The 20,581-nt window shown below is 41.1% G+C and overlaps 1 protein-coding gene and 1 long non-coding RNA gene across 2 annotated transcripts in view; one reads left to right on the top strand and one right to left on the bottom strand.

The window, feature by feature from the left end:
* CNGA2 (cyclic nucleotide gated channel subunit alpha 2) overlaps positions 1–20,581 on the top strand; it is a 151,836-nt gene that overhangs the window by 105,309 nt on the left and 25,946 nt on the right. The window lies entirely within an intron of this gene.
* On the bottom strand, positions 9,031–15,387 carry LOC122946734. Its single transcript, XR_006391257.1, has 2 exons — positions 15,030–15,387; positions 9,031–9,473 (listed from the first exon to the last, which is right to left on the bottom strand). It is a non-coding gene; the product is annotated as an uncharacterized LOC122946734 (long non-coding RNA).

Here is a 20,581-nt window from a genome sequence, read left to right as displayed (position 1 = left end):
TCCAAACATGTTCCTATTCCCCAGTTTTTAGTTTTCTCATGGTTCGTCCCACATAATGGAGTCCACAGGAGCACTCCAGCATGTAGACGACCCCCAAGTGTTCGCATGTAAGTTCTCCTTCTACCCTAAAGACTATTCCATTGGAATTTGATTTGGTATGTTACGCCTCCTATTTTCTACCATGCTGTTTTTGCACATTAGACAAAAACCACACCATGTGAACACTTTTTCTTTTTTCTTTAGTAGAAAACTATGGACAAGGTTGTTCCTCATATTAGGGTCCTTTCTAAAAATAACATCTGGCGTGACTGGAAGCACAGTTCCAGAATGTTTTTTTTTTTTTTTTTTTTTTTTAACACTGCACAATTTTTTTCTGATGGCTTTGTAAGGGAAATCTGGCACTGTCACCAGGATAATCGCTATTGAAGTAAAGCCATAGTACCTTATTTATAGATGTGCCTTTGTTTCAGCAATAGATGTTTTCTATCTTCTGAAATTCCAGTTTATTTGGTATGCAAATGAGCCAGTAAGGTGCCCAGATGGGCGTAATTCTTGAAAAAAAAGGAGCTCAGGCACGCCTTCTGCCACAGAGTGTCCACTGCCCTCTTTTTCCCTGCTCCCAGCATGAGGGTGGGCTTGGGCAGTAGTATGAGGCATGCCTGGGCTCCTTTCTGCAAGAGTGACGCCCCTCTGGGCACCTTATTGGCTCATTTGAATATCAAATAAACTGGATTTTCAGAAGATAGAAAACATCTATTGCTGAAACAAAGTCACATCTAGAAATAAGGTACTAAATGCTATTAGGCCATGACTTTACTTCAATAGCGATTATCCTGGTGACAGATTAACTTTAATCTGTCCAACAATAGTGTTATACTGGGTGATAAAAGAGAGTCTCAAATCTTTCTCTTCCTCTACTTCTCTCCTACAATGTTCTAAATCTTTCTTTTGATAACCTTTCTTCAAAAACCTTTCTTGTATAATTTCACTCTGCTCCCTAAAGACATCAACAAGAGTACAATTACAATATCATCTTTTAAATTGTCCTTTTTTATCCATGGACCGTGATGGCAACTAGTAATTTCTATATAGGCATTCACATCAATAGGTTTGAAGTAGGTTTTGGTATTTATTTGATCATCCTACACAAATATCACAGTATATTTAACCACTTCACATCCAGGCCATTTGCCCCCTTCCTGACCAGGCCTAATTTAGCAAATCTGACATATCTCACTTTATGTGGTAATAACTTTGGAACGCTTTTAAGAATTGCTTCTAAACTTCTAAGCTTTCTAACGTCTTAAAAAAAATCTAATAACTTTTCCAAAATGATGCCAACATAAAGTAGACATATGGGGAATGTTAAGTAATAAATATTTTATTAGGTATCACTTTCTGTTTTAAAAGCAGTAAATAGAAAATTGAAATTTAGAAAATTGCAAATTTTTCCATTTTTTTTGTAAATTCAGGATTTTTTCATAAATAAAGGTGAAATATATTGACTCAACTTTATGCCTAACATGAAGTACAATGTGTCACGAGAAAACAATCTCTGAATGGCTTATTCAGAGATTGTTTTCTCGTGACACATTGTACTTCATGTTAGGCATAAAGTTGAGTCAATATATTTCACCTTTATTTATGAAAAAATCCTGAATTGACAAAAAAAATTGAAAAATTTGCAATTTTCTAAATTTCAATTTTCTATTTACTGCTTTTAAAACAGAAAGTGATACCTAATAAAATATTTATTACTTAACATTCCCCATATGTCTACTTTATGTTGGCATCATTTTGGAAAAGTTATTTTATTTTTTTAAGACATTAGAAGGCTTAGAAGTTTAGAAGCAATTCTTAAAATTTTTAAGAAAATTGCCAAAACCCACATTTTAAGGACCAGTTCAGGTCTGAAGTCACTTTGTCAGACTTACATAGTGGGTACCCCCATAAATGACCCCATTGTAGAAACTATACCCCTTTAGTTATTGAAAACTGATTTTACAAACTTTGTTAACCCTTTAGGAGTTCCACAAGAATTAAAGGAAAATGGAGAACAAATTTGTAAATTTTACTTTTATTGCAGATTTTCTATTTTAATCCAATATTTTCTTTAACACATCAAGGGTTAACAGCCAAACAAAACTCAATATTTATTACCCAGATGCTGCGGTTAACAGAAACACCCCACATGTGGTCATAAACTGCTGTATGGGCAGACAGCAGGGCGCAGAATAAAAGGAGAGCCACATGGTTTTTAGATGCCATGTCCCATTAGTAGCCCCCCTGATGCACCCTTACAGTAGAAACTCCCAAAAAGTGACCCCATTTGGAAACTAGGGGATAAGGTGCCAGTTTTATTGGAACTATTTTTGGGTACATATGATTCTTTTGATCATTCACTAAAACACTTTATTGGGCAAGGTGACAAAAAAATTGGTTGTTTTAGCACAGTTTTTGTTTCTTTATTTTTACAGCGTTCATCTGAGGGGTTCAGTCAAGTGATATTTTTATAGAGCAGATCGTTACGGACGTGCGATACCTAACATGTATACTTTTCCTAATTTATTAAAGTTTTACAGAATAATAGCATTTTTGAAACAAATAAATTATGTTTTAATGTGTCCATGTTCTTGTCTATATTTTTTTTTATGATTTTCTTATGTATGGGCTCATTTTTTGCGGGATGAGGTGACTGTTTTATTGGTACCATTTTGTGGGACATGCACCTATTTGATCACTATGTGTTGCACTTTTTGTGATGTAAGGTGACAAAAATGTTTTTTTAACTGTTTTTATTTTTTATTTTTTACAGTGTTCATCCGAGGGGTTAGGTCATGTGATATTTATAGTGTCTCCATTTTCTGAGAGCTATAGTTTGTTTTTGTTTTTTAGCGATTTTCTTATGTAGGGGATCATTTTTTGAGGAATGAGGTGACGGTTTTATTGGTACCATTTTATGGGACATACGCATTTTTGATCACTTGGTGTTGCACTTTTTGTGTTGTAAGGTGACAAAAATAGCTTTTCTTTTACAGTTTTTATTTTTAATTTTTTATGGTGTTTATCAGACTGGGTAGATCATGTGATATATATATATATATTTTTAATTCCTTACTTGGGGAATTTTTTTTTGCATGTGAAACCTTTATTTTTTTAACACTTAATTTTTTTTATTTTTTTACTTTACACTTTTCGTCCCCCATAGGGTCATAGAAGACCTCTGGGGGACATTAAACTTTTTTTTTTTACTGTTGATTTCTCCTTTAACTGGGGCTAACATAGTAGTCCCAGTTACAGGAGAAATACTCCCCCAGAGAGGCTGTACAGCACTATACTGTGCTGTACAGCCTCAGTGCAGGGCTGATCGAGGTCTGTAGATGACCTCACAGCTCCTACACTCACCCGGCTCCGGTGGTCACATAACCGACGGGCCCGAACAGGAAGAGCATAGCGCTTCCTGCACTCTATACACAGCGCTCTCTAAGGGTTGCCCTTCTGTCACTGACAGCGGGCAACCCGATCTGCAGCTGCACAATTAGCGTGCAGCTGCAGTCTCTGAATGGATGTTCAGGAACGTCCATTCAGAGATAGAGAACCACCTCCCGGACGTTTTTAGTCTATGGGCAGACGGGGGTGGTTAAACAAGAAGGGTCTCCATCTCTCCTTTAAATATTGTTGTGGGGTCTTTCTTAAGGATCTGATATTTCTTCACATCACTTAACAGCCTCAACATTTCTACATCATTTTTCTTTTTGTCTAAAACTACAATCCCTCCTCCCTTATCCGCAGGTTTAATTACTATTTCAGTATTTTCTTCTAAAGACCTTAAGGCTTTCTTCTCTTCATATGTTAGATTGGACTGTTCTTCCTTCAATCAAGATACTTTAAATTGGTCTAGGGTTAGCAATAGCATATTTGGCTAGATTAAGCTTCCTTATATACTTGTGCACATTTAGAAATGTTTCAAATGTATTGAGTTTTTTAGTGGGGTCTAGAGATGGCCTTGCGTCTCGCCCAGCAGTCGTTTCGGGACGAACTTTGCTTGTTTGTGATTCGCCGAACATGCGAATATATGGCGATGTCCGCCGGCGCCATATTCTTTTGCATAGCGCCTAACTTTGACCCATGACACATCCATCAGGTGGGATAGGACAGCCAATTGAGACGTTTCAGCACATGGACATACACCCTACCCTATAAATAAACCTGATCTGGCGGCCATTTTACATTCAGTCTTTTGCCAGTGTAGGGAGAGGCTTATGTGTGGAGCAGGGACAGACTGTTAGGGAGACCAAATGCTAGCTCATAGGGCCACAAAAGTCTGTTTAAGGACTGGTATAGGTGTGCTATCGATAGGTGTGATATACTGAGGGGTGTGATATACTTATAATATACTTTCTAACATAGAAAGTATATTATAGTGCATTTGTATTGTTCAGCAGTTGTGTGCGGTTCTGCTGAGATACCGCAGCTATACAGAGGGACAAATGCTATTGGAACAACTAATTGCAACTGGTGTGATATACCAGTTGCCCCCCAAAAAAACTGATTGAAGCAGCGATGTGATATACCTATAATATACTTTCTATATGGTGCATTTGTATTGTGCAGCAGTTGTGTGTGGTTCTGCTGAGATACTTCAGCTATACAGAGAGACAAATGCTATTGTAACAATTAATTGCAACTAGTGTGATATACCAGTTGCCCCCAAAAAAACTTATTGAGGCAGGGGTGTGATATGCCTATAATATATTTTATATATAGTGTATTTGTATTGTGCAGCAGTTGTGTGCGGTTCTGCTGACATACCGCAGCTATACAGATCCATCTATGCATCGACCGTCTAATATACGTCCAGCCACATAATCACTTGATCTTTTTTATACGTTGAATGCATAATTTTTGGGGCCTGTAATGTAACTGGCCAACTGCAAAATTGTTATACGGTGACCGCCTAATGTACTTCCAGCCACATAATCGCTTGATATTTTCTGTACGGTGAATGCATAATTTTTGGGGCCTGTAATCTAACTGGCCAACAGTAAAATTGTTATAAGGTGACCGCCTAATGGACCTCCAGCCACATAATCACTTGATGTTTTCTGTCTGGTGAATGAATAATTTTTGGAGACTGTAGTCCACTGGCCTGCAGTAAAATTGATATCCATTGACCGTCTAATATATGTACCTCCAGCCACATAAAACTTGATCTTTTTTGTACGGTGAATGTCTAATTGTTGGGGCCTCGGAGGACTTTAACACCTGTGATGACCATGAGTTATCCAATTTCATCTATTATCATTTGGGGTTTATTCAAGAGGGGGGATTTCGTTAGCCATGTTTTTAATCTAATTTTATATTTTTAGTTCTTTTAAACATATGTATTTGACATGTATTTGTACTGGCCTGCAGTAAAATTTATATCCAATGACCGTCTAATATACCTCCAGGCACATAATCACTTGATGTTTTCTGTCCGGTGATTGCCTAATGTTTGGGGCCTATACTGCTGTGGACTAATTTTTTTTTTTTTATATTGACCCCATTATAAATGTTGAACAAGGGAAAGGGAGACTATGCTTTTGGAAACATTACATTGATGACTGTTTACTAGTGTGGGAGGGGGAATAGTTGAGATTGGAAGAATTTCTGCAACATTAATTGCAATACATGGAATCTAGCGTCCACTGGTAGTATTAGCCAGGATACAGTATATTTCTTGGATCTAACATTATTTGTGGAGGATGATCAAATAAAGACCAAAACCTACTTCAAACCTACGGATGTGAATGCCTATATAGAAATTGCTAGTTGCAATCACAGACCGTAGATAAAAAATATCCCGAAAGGACAATTAAAAAAATTATAACGTAATTGTACTGATGTACCGACATCTTTAGTGAGCAGAGTATAATTATACAAGAAAGGTTTTTGAAGAAAGGTTATCAAAAGGTTATCAAATTAAATATTTAGAACATTGTAGGAGAGAAGTAGAGGAAGAGAAGATTACTATGAATGGAACACAAGAAAAGACAAAGAAAGATTTTAGGTTCTTCTTTATTACCCAGTATAACACTTATGTAAGACATTAAAAATGACTTGAGAAAAAATTGGGCAGTGTTAAAAAATGATCCCATTCTCGGAGCTGTGCTCTCGGCCATACCGGATGTTATTTTTAGAAAGGACCTAATATATAAGACCACCTTGTGCATAGTTTTCTACTAATGAAAAAAGAAAAGGTGAACAGAAAAATCGCATGGCAATTAATATGAGGCGTAGCATTACGAAGGTTGTGTCAAATACCAATGGAATAGTCTTTAGGATAGAAGGACATGCGAACATTCGGGGGTCGTCTACATGCTGGAGTGCCAGTATGTGGGGCGAACCATGAGAAAACTAAAAACTAGGGTACAAGAACATGTCTGGAACATCAAAAAAAGGGCTTGAGATTACATAGCGCCTCTTTACATTTCAAAAAAGTTCACAATAAAAATCCAGCAGGCTTAATTTTTCTGGGACTAGAGTGAGTACAAAATAAATGGCAAGGAGAGGATCCTGTCACCAAAATAAACCACCAAGAGGTAGAGTGGATATATAAGCTGGGGCTCTACAACCTGGTGAGTTAAATATAGAATTTGATATAAAATCATGTTTAGTCTAATTGACATAGGTTAGATCAGGATGTGTTTTTGTATTACTCTAGTAGCTAGAAAGCAGCTGGATCATTATAGTTGCTTCCAAACCTTACCAGTTTCCATTGGTAGAAAGACAACATGTGATTCTGTTGTCTTTCTTATCATCAGTGATACCCCACGAGGTGAGATCTTGCATGGAGCCCCAGTCCGAGGGAGAATGACAGTCGTCTTTAGCCTCTTCCATTTTCTAACTATTGCTCCAACAGTTGATCCATTTTCACCAAGCTACTTGGCAATTGCCCCATAGCCTTTCCAGCCTTATAGAGGTCCACAATTTTGTCTCTGGTGTCTTTTGACAGCTCTTTGGTCTTGCCCATGGTAGTAGTTGGTATCTGACTGACTGTGACAGGTGTCTTTAACCCCTTAGTGACCACCCATACATCTTTTTACGGTGGTCACTAAGGGGCCTTAGGCTGGGCCGCCGCATTTTTACGGCGGCCCAGTCTAAGCGCTGCACGGCTCCCCCGTGCAGCGGGGAGCGCGGACCCGGCTCTCACATGAGAGTCGGGGCCCTGCTCTAACAGCAACTGTTTAACCCTTTACATGCCGGGCGCAATGGCGCCCGCTGCATGTAAAGTGGTGACAGAAGGAGCGGACTCCCTCTGTCTCCCATCAGCTCCCCGAAAATGCGATCGTGGGGTGCTGATGTGTTGGGAAGCTTACCTTGCTTCCGATCAGGGCCCTGAGCCTGTCTTCAGTTATCTCCAGCAGGTGTGCCTCTCTGGCGCAGCCTGCTGGTCAATGTTTAAATAGCATCGCTATAGAAATGTAATGCATTATAGAGATAATGCATTACATTTTAAAAGCAATCAAAATACTGTATTTTATAGTCCCCTTGTGGGACTTTTAAGTATTAAAAAAATTCGAAAAAAAATACATTTATTCAATAAATAAAAATCCATAAAATAAAAAATATGCTTTTTTTAACTGAAAATACGCTTTTCAATGAAAAAAATAGCAAAAAGAAAATATCCCCCATATGTTTGGTATTGCCGCGTCCGTAACGACCCGGACTACATAAATATTACATAAATTATCCCCTATAGTGAACGCCATAAAAAAAAAAGACAGAATTTCTAATTTATTCTTAGTTTCCACCGAAAAAAACGTAATAACAAGCGATCAAAAAGCGGAATTTACTCAAAAATGATACCAATGAAAAATACAAGTTGTGCCTCAAAAATCAAGCCCTCACACAACTTCATAGAAAAATAAAATAAAAAAGTTATGGGTCTTGTGAAGTGGCAATGCAAAATCATTTTTTTGGTTAATAAAAGGGGTTTTATTGGAAAAAAAAAGTAGTAAAACTTAAAAACAATTATAAGTGTTTAGTATCACTGTAATCATACTGACCCAGAGAATAAAGATATTATGTTGTTTGTACCGAAAAATGAACGCGGTAAAATTTATAATGTAAAAGCGCAGTGGCAGTATTGCTATTTTTCCCCATCTCCCTCCCAGAAAGAGTTAATAAAAGTTAATTGAAAGGAGCCCCTGGTTTGTCTGTGGGTGAATCACCGGCCGGACAACCACTGAAGACCAATACACGTTGATAGGTATAAAATGGTTGCTGCTTTATTTTGACATCGTAGAAAATTTATAGCTTCAAACCACAAAATTAGCATATACCTCCCCTAAGTTTAATCCAATCAGGTAACGAATTGATCAATTTCATCTTTATACAGCCAAAGTAAAAAAAAGTCATGATAATTTCCTAGAAACAAGGTACATATGTGACGCATTTATAATTCTTAGAATTTAGATATCTAACCACCATGTTTGTCAACCTTCGCTCTGTTCAAATATTTCGCGGAATCATCCTTGTTTATTTTGTACCAACATTTATCTGATAAAACATCCTTCACTTATCTAAACCAAAGATGAACGTCAATATACAAGATGCTTATATAACCAGTATTATAGCAAATGTAAAATATATGTCTAATGCACATATTAGATATAAGTGTAAAAAGGTATATATGCATATATATGTTTCTGCAGCTATGATGTCATGCATTCAGCAATTCTCTCTCCAGATACCTTCATCATAAATGTGGCATTCTTTTGCAAAGCATGCATATCTCTTTCTAGCCATGCGGTTTTGAGCTTCAGACAGCCATTTCCTGTTAGCTTGTGTTACTAGACCTTGTTGTTACTTCCTTTAAAGAAGAACTCTGTATACTTTAATACAAGCATATAAGGCTGAATTAATACATATATGTGAACGTGTGTGGATACAGACATAATTTCCTTACAATCCCCTCTTTGATCATATGGAATTCCCATTCCATATGATCACTCCTTATACCACACACCATTTTCATTCTCTGAATCATCTGCTTACTAAATGGTTCAGGAAAGTTTTGATCTTTCAAGTCCTCAGTCTCTAGTTCATTGGTATATTCCCTGAACATGAATTCTTCCTCATACAAGTCCTGCATAGTCTTTGGATCCTCTGGACAAAGTGGTTTAGGATAGCCTCTTAGCCATTGCTCATATCTACTTTGCAGGCTTGGGGGTATGATCAAAGTCATTTCCTTTGAAGGCATCTTGTCCAAAAGACTCATGCTTGTCCGGGGAATTCCTTCAGGACTCCTTCCGGTGTCTTCTTGAGCCGGCTGGCGTGTATCCACTGTGGACTCTGGTCAGTAAGGACAGCCGTTCGAGCAACTCTCAGAACCTCAAATGGACCTTGATATATTGGACCAGTCTTGTGGCGGACAGCCAGTTGTTTCACCAGAACCTTGTCTCCGGGCAAGAATGGATGAGTTGGGTCTGTGGAAAGAGGAGGAAAGGTGACAGCAACCTTATCATGATTTTCCGAGAGTATACCTACCAAATGTTTCACGTACTGCTCCTGCAAGGCAAAAATGTTACTGTCAATATCTGGTTCCTCACGGGTATTAGGGGGTCTACCGAATAACACTTCATAAGGTGACAACCCTGTCTGTTTATTTGGTGTCGTTCTTATTTGGTAGAGAATGGCGGGTAGAAATTTCAGCCAATCCTTCAATGTTCCCGAAGTAGCCTTTTTTAACCTATCCTTAATGGTTCGGTTCATTCTTTCCACGACTCCTGAACTTTGTGGGTGATAGACTATATTGAGCTTCCACTGGAAACCCAGAATCTTCGTCAGTTCTTGTATTAGTTTGGACTGGAAAGCAGGTCCCTGATCTGAATGAATTACCCGAGGGAGTCCATACACTGAAATCCATTGATTTATCAATGCCCTAGCTGTCACACCAGCTGTTTCTCCTGAAGTAGGTACGGCTACACACCATCCGGAGAACCTACAGACTATTACAAGGAGATATCTTATATTCCCGGGTTGCTTTGGCATGTGTGTGTAATCCATCTGCAAATCTTGCAGAGGGCCTGTAGGGGGTGGTAGATTCCCATGTCTTCCGTGTGCTTTTCCTTGAGCATTATTCTGTGCACAAGTCATGCATGAGTCGACCAGATCGTCTATCAATCTCTGCAATTGGTGTGTACAGAACAGTGACTTGTAATGTTCTGATATGTATTGTTTTCACAAATGTCCAGGACCATGAAGATAGGATATTAGGAGCGGTGCTGATGCAGTGGGAACCCCCAATATCCGATCTTTTGTCCATATACCTGTACCTGTCATCTGCAGTCCCTGAGATTTCCAATACTTGATGTCCTCACTGGTAGACTGCTTCTGAAGTTGATATACTACTGACACCCAGTTTTCACATTCAAAATCTGTCATGAATAATAACTTACTTTCCCTTCTCGTGTCTCTCTTGGCTGCCATTTTCGCTGCTCTGTCTGCTAAGTTGTTTCCCATAGCTTGATAATCTCCTTTTGCAGAGTGTCCTTTCACTTTTATCACACTTATAGCTTCTGGCAGTTGAATTGCACGTAGCAGGTGATCTATGTATTTTTGATTCGCTATCTGCTTCCCATCTGCTGAGATATATCCCCTATTTTTCCATATTAATGCATAATCATGCACTGTTCCAAATGCATAGCTACTGTCAGTATAAATATTCACTTTGTGTCCTGCGAATATTTCACAGGCTCTTGTGAGCGCTACCAGCTCAGCTTGTTGTGCCGAAGTTGTGACAATTGGCTCAGCTTCTATCACTTGATTTGGGAGCATGACCACTGCGTAACCTGTTTGATATGTCCTGTCATCTGGTCTTGTGCATGATCCATCCACAAAAACATCTATACTGTCAGTCTGTGGCGTGTCCTTTAAATCTTTCCTAGGTGTTGTGCATGACAAGATCACTTCATCACATCTGTGTTCAGGTGTTGGGTCTACTTGTTCGTCAGAACCTTCACACTTAAGTCTCAAAAGTGTATGAAAAAATCTTATCACTGGTGAGGTGTCTGGACATGTCTTTATCACCAGGTTTGCCGTACTGAGTAATATGGTCTCATATCCGGACAGTCTCTGAGCTGTCATGTGTTGTGTGGTCATGTTTTGAAGGAGGGACAAAACTGTATGAGTGGTGAAAAGTTCCATTACATTTCCATGGACTATCTTAGTAACATCTTTTACTGACATGGCCGCGGCTGCTAATGCTTGGAGACAGTGAGGCATTCCAAGAACTACAGGAGGTAATTTTCTCGATAGGTATGAAACTGGCCTGTTTCTTCCCCCATGTGTCTGTGTCAAAACCGCTGCATAGGTTTCTCCTGATACCACACAGTATAATTGGAATGGTTTTCCATAATCTGCCAGGGCCAAGGCTGGGGCTTGGGTCAGGGACCGAATCAATCTCTCAAAGGCTTCTACTCTGTCCTCTGTCCACTCCACTACCTTTGGTGCTTCTGTGAGTGTAGTTTTCCTTAGGATTGAATCCCAATGGGAGCAATCAGGGATCCACTGCCTACAATACACTATTGACCCTAGAAAGGACAGCATTGTAGCTTTGTCCCCTGGCCTGCTTAGGGAGGTCACTGCCTTGACTCTAGCGGGTGAGATCTTTCTCTCTCCTGCCTCTATTATGCACCCCAGATACTCTACCTGGGTACTTGCATATTGGATTTTCTTCTTCGAGGCCAGGTGTCCTTTGCTTGCCAAGTGGTCTAATAAACTCTGTGAATCTATTTCGCAGGCTTCAAACTCCGAATTGGAGAGTAAAAGGTCATCTGTGTACTGTATTAAGGTGGATCCCCTCTTTGGTTCCCAATCTTCCAATGTAGCCTTTAATACAATAGAAAAGGCTGCTGGACTATCCCCAAAACCTTGTGGGAGACGGGTCCAAGTCACCTGACCATCATCAGCCCACTGAAAAGCAAAAAGACTTTGTGCATCCCAAGCCACTGGTATGGAAAAGAACGCATTACTGAGGTCAACTACAGTGTAGTATTTGGATCCCGCAGGAATGGCCCCAAACACAGCTGTAAGGTCTGCCACCAAGGGGGGAAGTGGGATAATTGCCTTGTTTACCTTCCTTAGATCCTGTACAAATCTCCATGTGCCATTATTTTTTTTTACGGGATTTATCGGTGTATTCCAGGGACTGACAATCTTCCTAAGAATTCCCATCCGTAAGTATTTCTCAATTTGCGGACTTATACCCTCTAACTTTTCCTCACTCAATGGGTATTGTTTCTGAAAGGTTGGCATAACCCCCTCCTTCAAACAGGGCCGGTAGGGCTCACAGTTAATCGTTCCTACTGAGTCTTTACATTTTGCCCAAATTGGATGATTTTCCAGGGACATTGGTATGCTTAAAAAGAACCCATTCATGTCACGTCTTTTTGGGTTTGTCAGGTCACATTTCATTGAGGTTGCTGTCAGTCTTCCCTTTTTGTCAAAAACTAATGAAATCTGTAATGCTGCCATTAGATCCCTTCCTAATAGGCAAACGGGGCATTCTAGCAGGACTGCAAAAGACATGTGCGTCACTAGTTCCCCCGTAAGAGTACAAACCGGGAGCGGTGCTGTCACCTTATGTATCACTGTCGTCCCATTGATACCCATAGAACTTCCTTCGGTGCATTTGTCGTTAATGAAGTCTATTTTGTTTACGCTTGAAGTCGTTGCTCCGGTGTCAAGCAATAAATTAACTGTAATACCATCAATTTGCAGTATTACTTGTGGTAAAATTTGCCAATCAGTTGGAACAAAATGCATAATGAAGGACGGGACTCGTTCTGGGCACCCCTAATAGTGATTGTTCCCCCGATTTGGGAGCCAGTGTCTGGGTCTATGGCTGAGAGTATTATCTGAATATCCTCCATTGTTAATTGGCTCCCTGCAGTATACTTCTGCAGAAACATTGCTGCTGCTCTAGGGTCCTTTTTTGGATTGGGACACATATCCTTCAGTTCTTTCATTAATCCTAAAGGAAGAGGGATATGGACTTCAGTGTCACCTACAGTGATCATGGGGAGCTGTAGTTTTGTGCCTCTATTATCCCCTTCCTCAGGTGTTAGAGCGAGTTTGGAAAATATGTCTGTCAGGGGTTGCATTATTCCAGGTACTCTAGGGGTGGAGGTTGCCAGGGGCCTACCATGTTCTAAACTGTCTGCCCCTATCTGTGTTTCAGTTCTCCTACTGTATTCTTCCTGAGCTCTGGTTTCCCAGTCCTTCCTCACCCTCCTGTACTCTTGTCTTAGTTTTTCTATCTCGGTCAGCAGCTGGTCCTTTTTGTAAGTTACAGCTCTGGTTTTTCCACATTCTCCTCCCAGAATACCCTTCAATTCATCCATCTGTTCCTCACTAGGGAGGTCAGTATTATCAGGGTTCTCGTGATCATATATAACGGGAAAGACATTCTGAAGGGGAAGTTGTTTAATGTAGGCTATGTCTGTCCTTAGTTTATCCCTCAGTTGGGTCAGCTCCTGTACATAAATGTTCATACTTTTTCTATATTCCTTTCTCCTTTCCTGAGCCTGTTTGACTTGTGGAGTCACATTTTTTTGTTCCCTAAGTGCTGCTGCCACTATAACTGCAGTATTCACAAGGGAATCTCTATCCCCCAAATCCGGGTACAGTCCGGTTCTCTTTTGGTTCTCACCAGAAAATAATAATAATTCTGGTGCGGTTGCTTGTTTTGGACAGGGGACCTTATCATAAGGGTCTTGTAGCATGTCCTCCGTAGAGACAGCTGGGAGTGTTGCCTTTTCTGGTTCTAACACCGTCACGTCATATGCCGGTGGTTTATCTGGTAAGGAGGGCAGAATTTCTGACCATGGAACTTCTTCCTCTTTACTCACTGTCCCCCTATCCTGTTTTAAGTATATGTGATGGGTTGGTGGAAATCTCTTTCTATATTCTTTTAATGCTTTCTCCCATTTCTTAAAACATGTTTTCATATAATTTTCATCCCAGGCACCGGCTGGATAGTTATATTTCGGGTGAAGCCCCACCATTTTTTAACCTCCTCCCAGTCCCCTTCATTGCGAGGACCTACATCGCTGATCTGCGTAATACACAGTTGCTGACTGCGGTCACAGATATTTACCCAAAATGGATCAGTTACACTAATCCCACAGGTGCCTGATACAAAATGTAACGGTGTGGGTCTGGTCTCTGGCTCACCATCCAGATCCTTTCCCACGCTGTTACCCATAATGTTTAATGCAATTGACAATAAACTCTATATATATATATTTGAGCAGCAAACAGTGAGGTGGAAATAGCAGCAATTGAATAGCAGCAAGTAATTGTGTTAGTACTGTTATGTTGAGGATCAATTAAGCCAGCACAATCAGATTTTCCACCAGTACAATATTCTTATAACACGTGTAAAATATCTAATATGGGCAACACCATTTATTGACTTAATAGACTGCAGTAATCAATGTCACCTTCCAAGTTATAACCGTACAGTTATGTTCTTTAAACAATTCACTCCACAGACAATCCTAGTGAGTTAGAAACCAACATCTGCATTGAGATGTATGCGTTTCCCTCACTTTTTCCTTTACATATATTCCAGGTACCTTGTTTCCTTGTTTCACATAAATCCAGAGTTATCCTTTAACTCATTCACATATATCCGGAGTTATCCTGTAACTCAATAAACCGTCAAGTGAGACTAATTCCCACTTGAAAAATCCCTGCCAACGTCCGAAGAGACTAGTTCTACATTCGGAAAATTCCCTGCCATCAATATGATGTATGTTCCTGGAACAACATCCCCTGCCAACCACTGTGCCTATAGGAGACGCCGCTCCTATCAGGATACGCAGAACACTGAGTGCTGCCTCGTGTCTGTCCCACAGTCATATGAACACTAAACTAACCTATCAACTAACCTGCCATCCAGTATACATCAGATATCCACCGTATCCAGGAGAGAAACATTCCAACCAACATAAATAGTGGCAGAAATTATTACTCACCTGGATAGTCAGTGAACCATCCTCTGCTACCAATTGAAAGGAGCCCCTGGTTTGTCTGTGGGTGAATCACCGGCCGGACAACCACTGAAGACCAATACACGTTGATAGGTATAAAATGGTTGCTGCTTTATTTTGACATCGTAGAAAATTTATAGCTTCAAACCACAAAATTAGCATATACCTCCCCTAAGTTTAATCCAATCAGGTAACGAATTGATCAATTTCATCTTTATACAGCCAAAGTAAAAAAAAGTCATGATAATTTCCTAGAAACAAGGTACATATGTGACGCATTTATAATTCTTAGAATTTAGATATCTAACCACCATGTTTGTCAACCTTCGCTCTGTTCAAATATTTCGCGGAATCATCCTTGTTTATTTTGTACCAACATTTATCTGATAAAACATCCTTCACTTATCTAAACCAAAGATGAACGTCAATATACAAGATGCTTATATAACCAGTATTATAGCAAATGTAAAATATATGTCTAATGCACATATTAGATATAAGTGTAAAAAGGTATATATGTATATATGCATATATATGTTTCTGCAGCTATGATGTCATGCATTCAGCAATTCTCTCTCCAGATACCTTCATCATAAATGTGGCATTCTTTTGCAAAGCATGCATATCTCTTTCTAGCCATGCGGTTTTGAGCTTCAGACAGCCATTTCCTGTTAGCTTGTGTTACTAGACCTTGTTGTTACTTCCTTTAAAGAAGAACTCTGTATACTTTAATACAAGCATATAAGGCTGAATTAATACATATATGTGAACGTGTGTGGATACAGACATAATTTCCTTACATTAATCAGAAAGTTATGTGTACCCCAAAATGGTGCTATTAAAAACTACAACTTGTCCCGTAAAAAACAAGCCCTCATAAAGCTATATAGACAAAAAAATAAAAAAGTTATAGCTCTTGGAACGAGACCATGAAAAAAGGAAGAAAAACGCTTGGTCATAAAGGCCCAAACAGGCTTGGTCACTAAGGGGTTAAAGAGCTCAGACAGGTGCTACTAAGTTAGAAAAATGAGTGGAGTAGAGGTGGACTTTTTAAAGGCACAGTAACAGGTCTTTGAGAGACAGAATTCTTGCTGTTTCTCAGGTGTTCAAATACTTATGTTCAGCAGTGCAAGACAAATACATTCTTTAAAAATTATACAATGTAATTTTCAGATTTTTTATTTTAATTTTATTCTGTCTCTCAGAGTTGGAATGCACCTACAATGTGAATTTCAGACCCCTCCACCCCTCCATGATTTCTAAGTGGGAGAACTTGCAAAATCGCAGGGTGTGGTGAGCTGTTATGGACAATTCCCTATACTTTTTTACCAGAAAAACTTGGTACAGTCTATTTAATGTGACTCAGACCACTGCAAGGCTACTTTAACCATAGAGCGAATAGTGCACCTGCAATGGGCTTCCTGGCAGTAAGGCCCCTAGCAGCAGCATCAGTTTAAATTGTTTCTGCTTTCTCAGGACGTGGATACAGTTGAAAACTATGATGGAGCAGAGAGACACTGGATCCTTGTTCCCCTATTCATTGTAATAAGCTATTCTCCCTCCCACCTCACACGCTTCCAGGCTGGCGCTGTTGCCAGCTAGGTAAAATGCAGAACAAAAACAACACTCTGATTGGCTGGAGGCTTTTGGTCCAGCCAGGTCATGTGGGGAGGTATATAGTACCAATAGGCACTGACCCCACTGTACTGGACAGCAAAATGGATGTGTTACAGATCAGTGAGTTTGGTGCCAACTAATGGATTTGGTTTAGGGATAACCCTGAGGATGTTATCCTGGCACTTCCTGGGATTTACCTTTTAACCCCTATACAGGGATCTGAACTTTAGTGCGAGTTAGCAACCAGGTGCAAGCATCGGGAGCTCAAGATATAGAAAATGCACCAGAATAACAGTATTAGACTTAGGATAGATGTGCGGGCAGGCTAGTGGTGAAGCACATAAAATGCAGGCAGACTGAGAACTTGACTGAAGGACAGACAGACTAGGTATAGAACTAAAAACACAGAATTGAACCAGAAGTGCAGGAGCACACAAGCCGGATGGTTACCGGAGTGGAACATGGCAGGAACACAGGCAGGAAATTACACAACATAAAAGCAGTTAAAACGCAATTGTACTAGACTATCAAACACCTTTGCTGGTTACCAGGGAACCTAAAGCTCAGGCACCCTCTGCCTTGAGAGGGTACCTTAAATACCCAGGGAACCACAGCCACTGGCTGGGGAAAGATTTGCGATTATGTATACTAGCCCTTTAAGAGGTTTGAGGTCAGTGAGCATCAGACAGGGGCATGGAGGCAGCAACATGGAGAGGATGCTGGCCACCAGGAGGTCAGGTGGCATAGTACAGTGTCTGCAATGGCAAGGAACGTCAGGAGGTCATTGAGCACTGACTGCAGACCTAACAGGATGGAGGATCAACGCAATGTCAGGGCCACAGAGAACACAGGCAGCAGACTACAGGCAGAGCAAGAGGGATGAAGATGAGCAAGCTCCTTCTTCTCCTCTGCAGAGTAAGCTCTGATTAGAGGAGAAGCAGCTGGTGGGCATATATCTGTAATAGTGACCCACATATTACATCCTCAATCTGCATGTTGGTAGAGTGTGCCTGGAAAAGTTACCTCCTGCCTATAAATCAGAAAAGACACAGCTAGCAGCAGTTTGTACCGTTAAGTACAAGTCATTTCTACAAGGTGATTTTCTATCTTTTAGTGATTTTCTAATTGATAAGCTAAGTGGTTTAGCGGACCACACTATACCACGGTGAGCGCTTGTGTTTTTTCTTGTGCGAAGACAGCACATTGATGGGTATCACATATGAATTGTTTTATATGGGACCCATGACTAGTTCATAGAAACACTACAATATGGATCCACTACAGTGGATATAAAAAGTCTACACACCCCTGTTAACCACCTCCGGACCGCCTAACGCACATGTGCGTTCCGGAGGTGGCAGGCTGGCGCACAGTCACGCATATATGCGTCATCTCGCGAGACGCGAGATTTCCTGTGAACGCGCGCACAGAGGCGCGCGCGCTCACAGGAACGGAAGGTAAGCGAGTGGATCTCCAGCATGCCAGCGGCGATCGTTCGCTGGCAGGCTGGAGATCCGAATTTTTTAACCCCTAACAGGTATATTAAACGCTGTTTTCATAACAGCGTCTAATATACCTCCTACCTGGTCCTCTGGTGGTCCCTTTTGTTAGGATCGACCACCAGAGGACTCAGGTAGGTCAGTACAGTCGCACCAAACACCACACTACACTACACCCCCCCCCCCCCCGTCACTTATTAACCCCTTATAAACCCCTGATCACCCATGATCACCCCATATAAACTCCCTGATCACCCCCCTGTCATTGATCACCGCCCTGTCATTGATCACCCCCCTGTCAGGCTCCGTTCAGACGTCCGTATGATTTTTACGGATCCACGGATACATGGATCGGATCCGCAAAAAGCATACGGACGTCTGAATGGAGCCTTACAGGGGGGTGATCAATGACAGGCGGGTGATCACCCATATACACTCCCTGATCACCCCCTGTCATTGATCAACCCCCTGTCATTGATCACTCCCCTGTAAGGCTCCATTCAGACGTCCGCATGATTTTTACGGATCCATGGATACATGGATCGGATCCGCAAAACACATGCGGACGTCTGAATGGAGCCTTACAGGGGGTGATCAATGACAGGCGGGTGATCACCCATATACACTCCCTGATCACCCCCCTGTCATTGATAACCCCCCTGTAAGGCTCCATTCAGACGTCCGCATGCGTTTTGTGGATCCGATCCATGGATCCGTAAAAAATCATGCGGATGTCTGAATGGAGCCTTACAGGGGGGGTGATCAGTGACAGGGGGGTGATCACCCTGATTACCCTGATCACCCCCTGTCATTGATAACCCCCCTGTAAGGCTCCATTCAGACGTCCGCATGCGTTCTGTGGATCCGATACATGTATCCATGGATCCGTAAAAAATCATGCGGATGTCTGAATGGAGCCTTACAGGGGGGGTGATCAGTGACAGGGGGGTGAACACCCTGATTACCCTGATCACCCCCTGTCATTGATAACCCCCCTGTAAGGCTCCATTCAGACGTCCGCATGCGTTCTGTGGATCCGATACATTTATCCATGGATCCGTAAAAAATCATGCGGATGTCTGAATGGAGCCTTACAGGGGGGGGTGATCAGTGACAGGGGGGTGATCACCCTGATTACCCTGATCACCCCCTGTCATTGATAACCCCCCTGTAAGGCTCCATTCAGACGTCCGCATGCGTTCTGTGGATCCGATACATGTATCCATGGATCCGTAAAAAATCATGCGGATGTCTGAATGGAGCCTTACAGGGGGGGTGATCAGTGACAGGGGGGTGATCACCCTGATTACCCTGATCACCCCCTGTCATTGATAACCCCCCTGTAAGGCTCCATTCAGACGTCCGCATGTGTTTTGTGGATCCGATCCATGTATCCATGGATCCGTAAAAAATCATGCGGATGTCTGAATGGAGCCTTACAGGGGGGGTGATCAATGACAGGGGGGTGATCACCCTGATTACCCTGATCACCCCCTGTCATTGATAACCCCCCTGTCATTGATCACCCCCCCCCCCCCCCCCCCCTGGTAAGGCTCCATTCAGACATTTTTTTTGGCACAAGTTAGCGGAAATTTTTTGTTTGTTTTTGTTTTTGTTTTTTCTTACTAAGTCTCATATTCCACTAACTTGTGTCAAAAAATAAAATCTCACATGGACGCACCATACCCCTCACGGAATCCAAATGCGTAAACATTTTTAGACATTTATATTCTCAGACTTCTTCTCACGCTTTAGGGCCCCTAAAAAGCCAGGGCAGTATAAATACCCCACATGTGACCCCATTTCAGAAAGAAGACACCCCAAGGTATTCCGTGAGGGGCATATTGAGTCCATGAAAGATTGAAATTTTTGTCCTAAGTTAGCGGAAAGTGAGACTTTGTGAGAAAAAAACAAAAAAAAAATCAATATCCGCTAACTTATGCAAAAAAAAAAATAATTCGAGGAACTCGCCATGCCCCTCATTGAATACCTTGGGGTGTCTTCTTTCCAAAGTGGGGTCACATGTGGGGTATTTATACTGCCCTGGCTTTTTAGGGGCCCGAAAGTGTGAGAAGAAGTCTGGGATCCAAATGTCTAAAAATGCCCCCCTAGAAGGAATTTGGGCCCCTTTGCGCATCTAGGCTGCAAAAAAGTGTCACACATGTGGTATCGCCGTACGCAGGAGAAGTTGGGGAATGTGTTTTGGGGTGTCATTTTACATATACCCATGCTGGGTGAGAAAAATATCTTGGTCAAATGCCAACTTTGTATAAAAAAATGGGAAAAGTTGTCTTTTGCCAAGATATTTCTCTCACCCAGCATGGGTATATGTAAAATGACACCCCAAAACACATTGCGCAACTTCTCCTGAGTACGGCGATACCAGATGTGTGACACTTTTTTGCAGCCAAGGTGGGCAAA

The sequence above is a fragment of the Bufo gargarizans genome, chromosome 9, assembly GCF_014858855.1.
Source record: "Bufo gargarizans isolate SCDJY-AF-19 chromosome 9, ASM1485885v1, whole genome shotgun sequence".
Taxonomy (NCBI): domain Eukaryota; kingdom Metazoa; phylum Chordata; class Amphibia; order Anura; family Bufonidae; genus Bufo; species Bufo gargarizans.
This window is presented reverse-complemented; position numbering and strand designations above follow the sequence as displayed.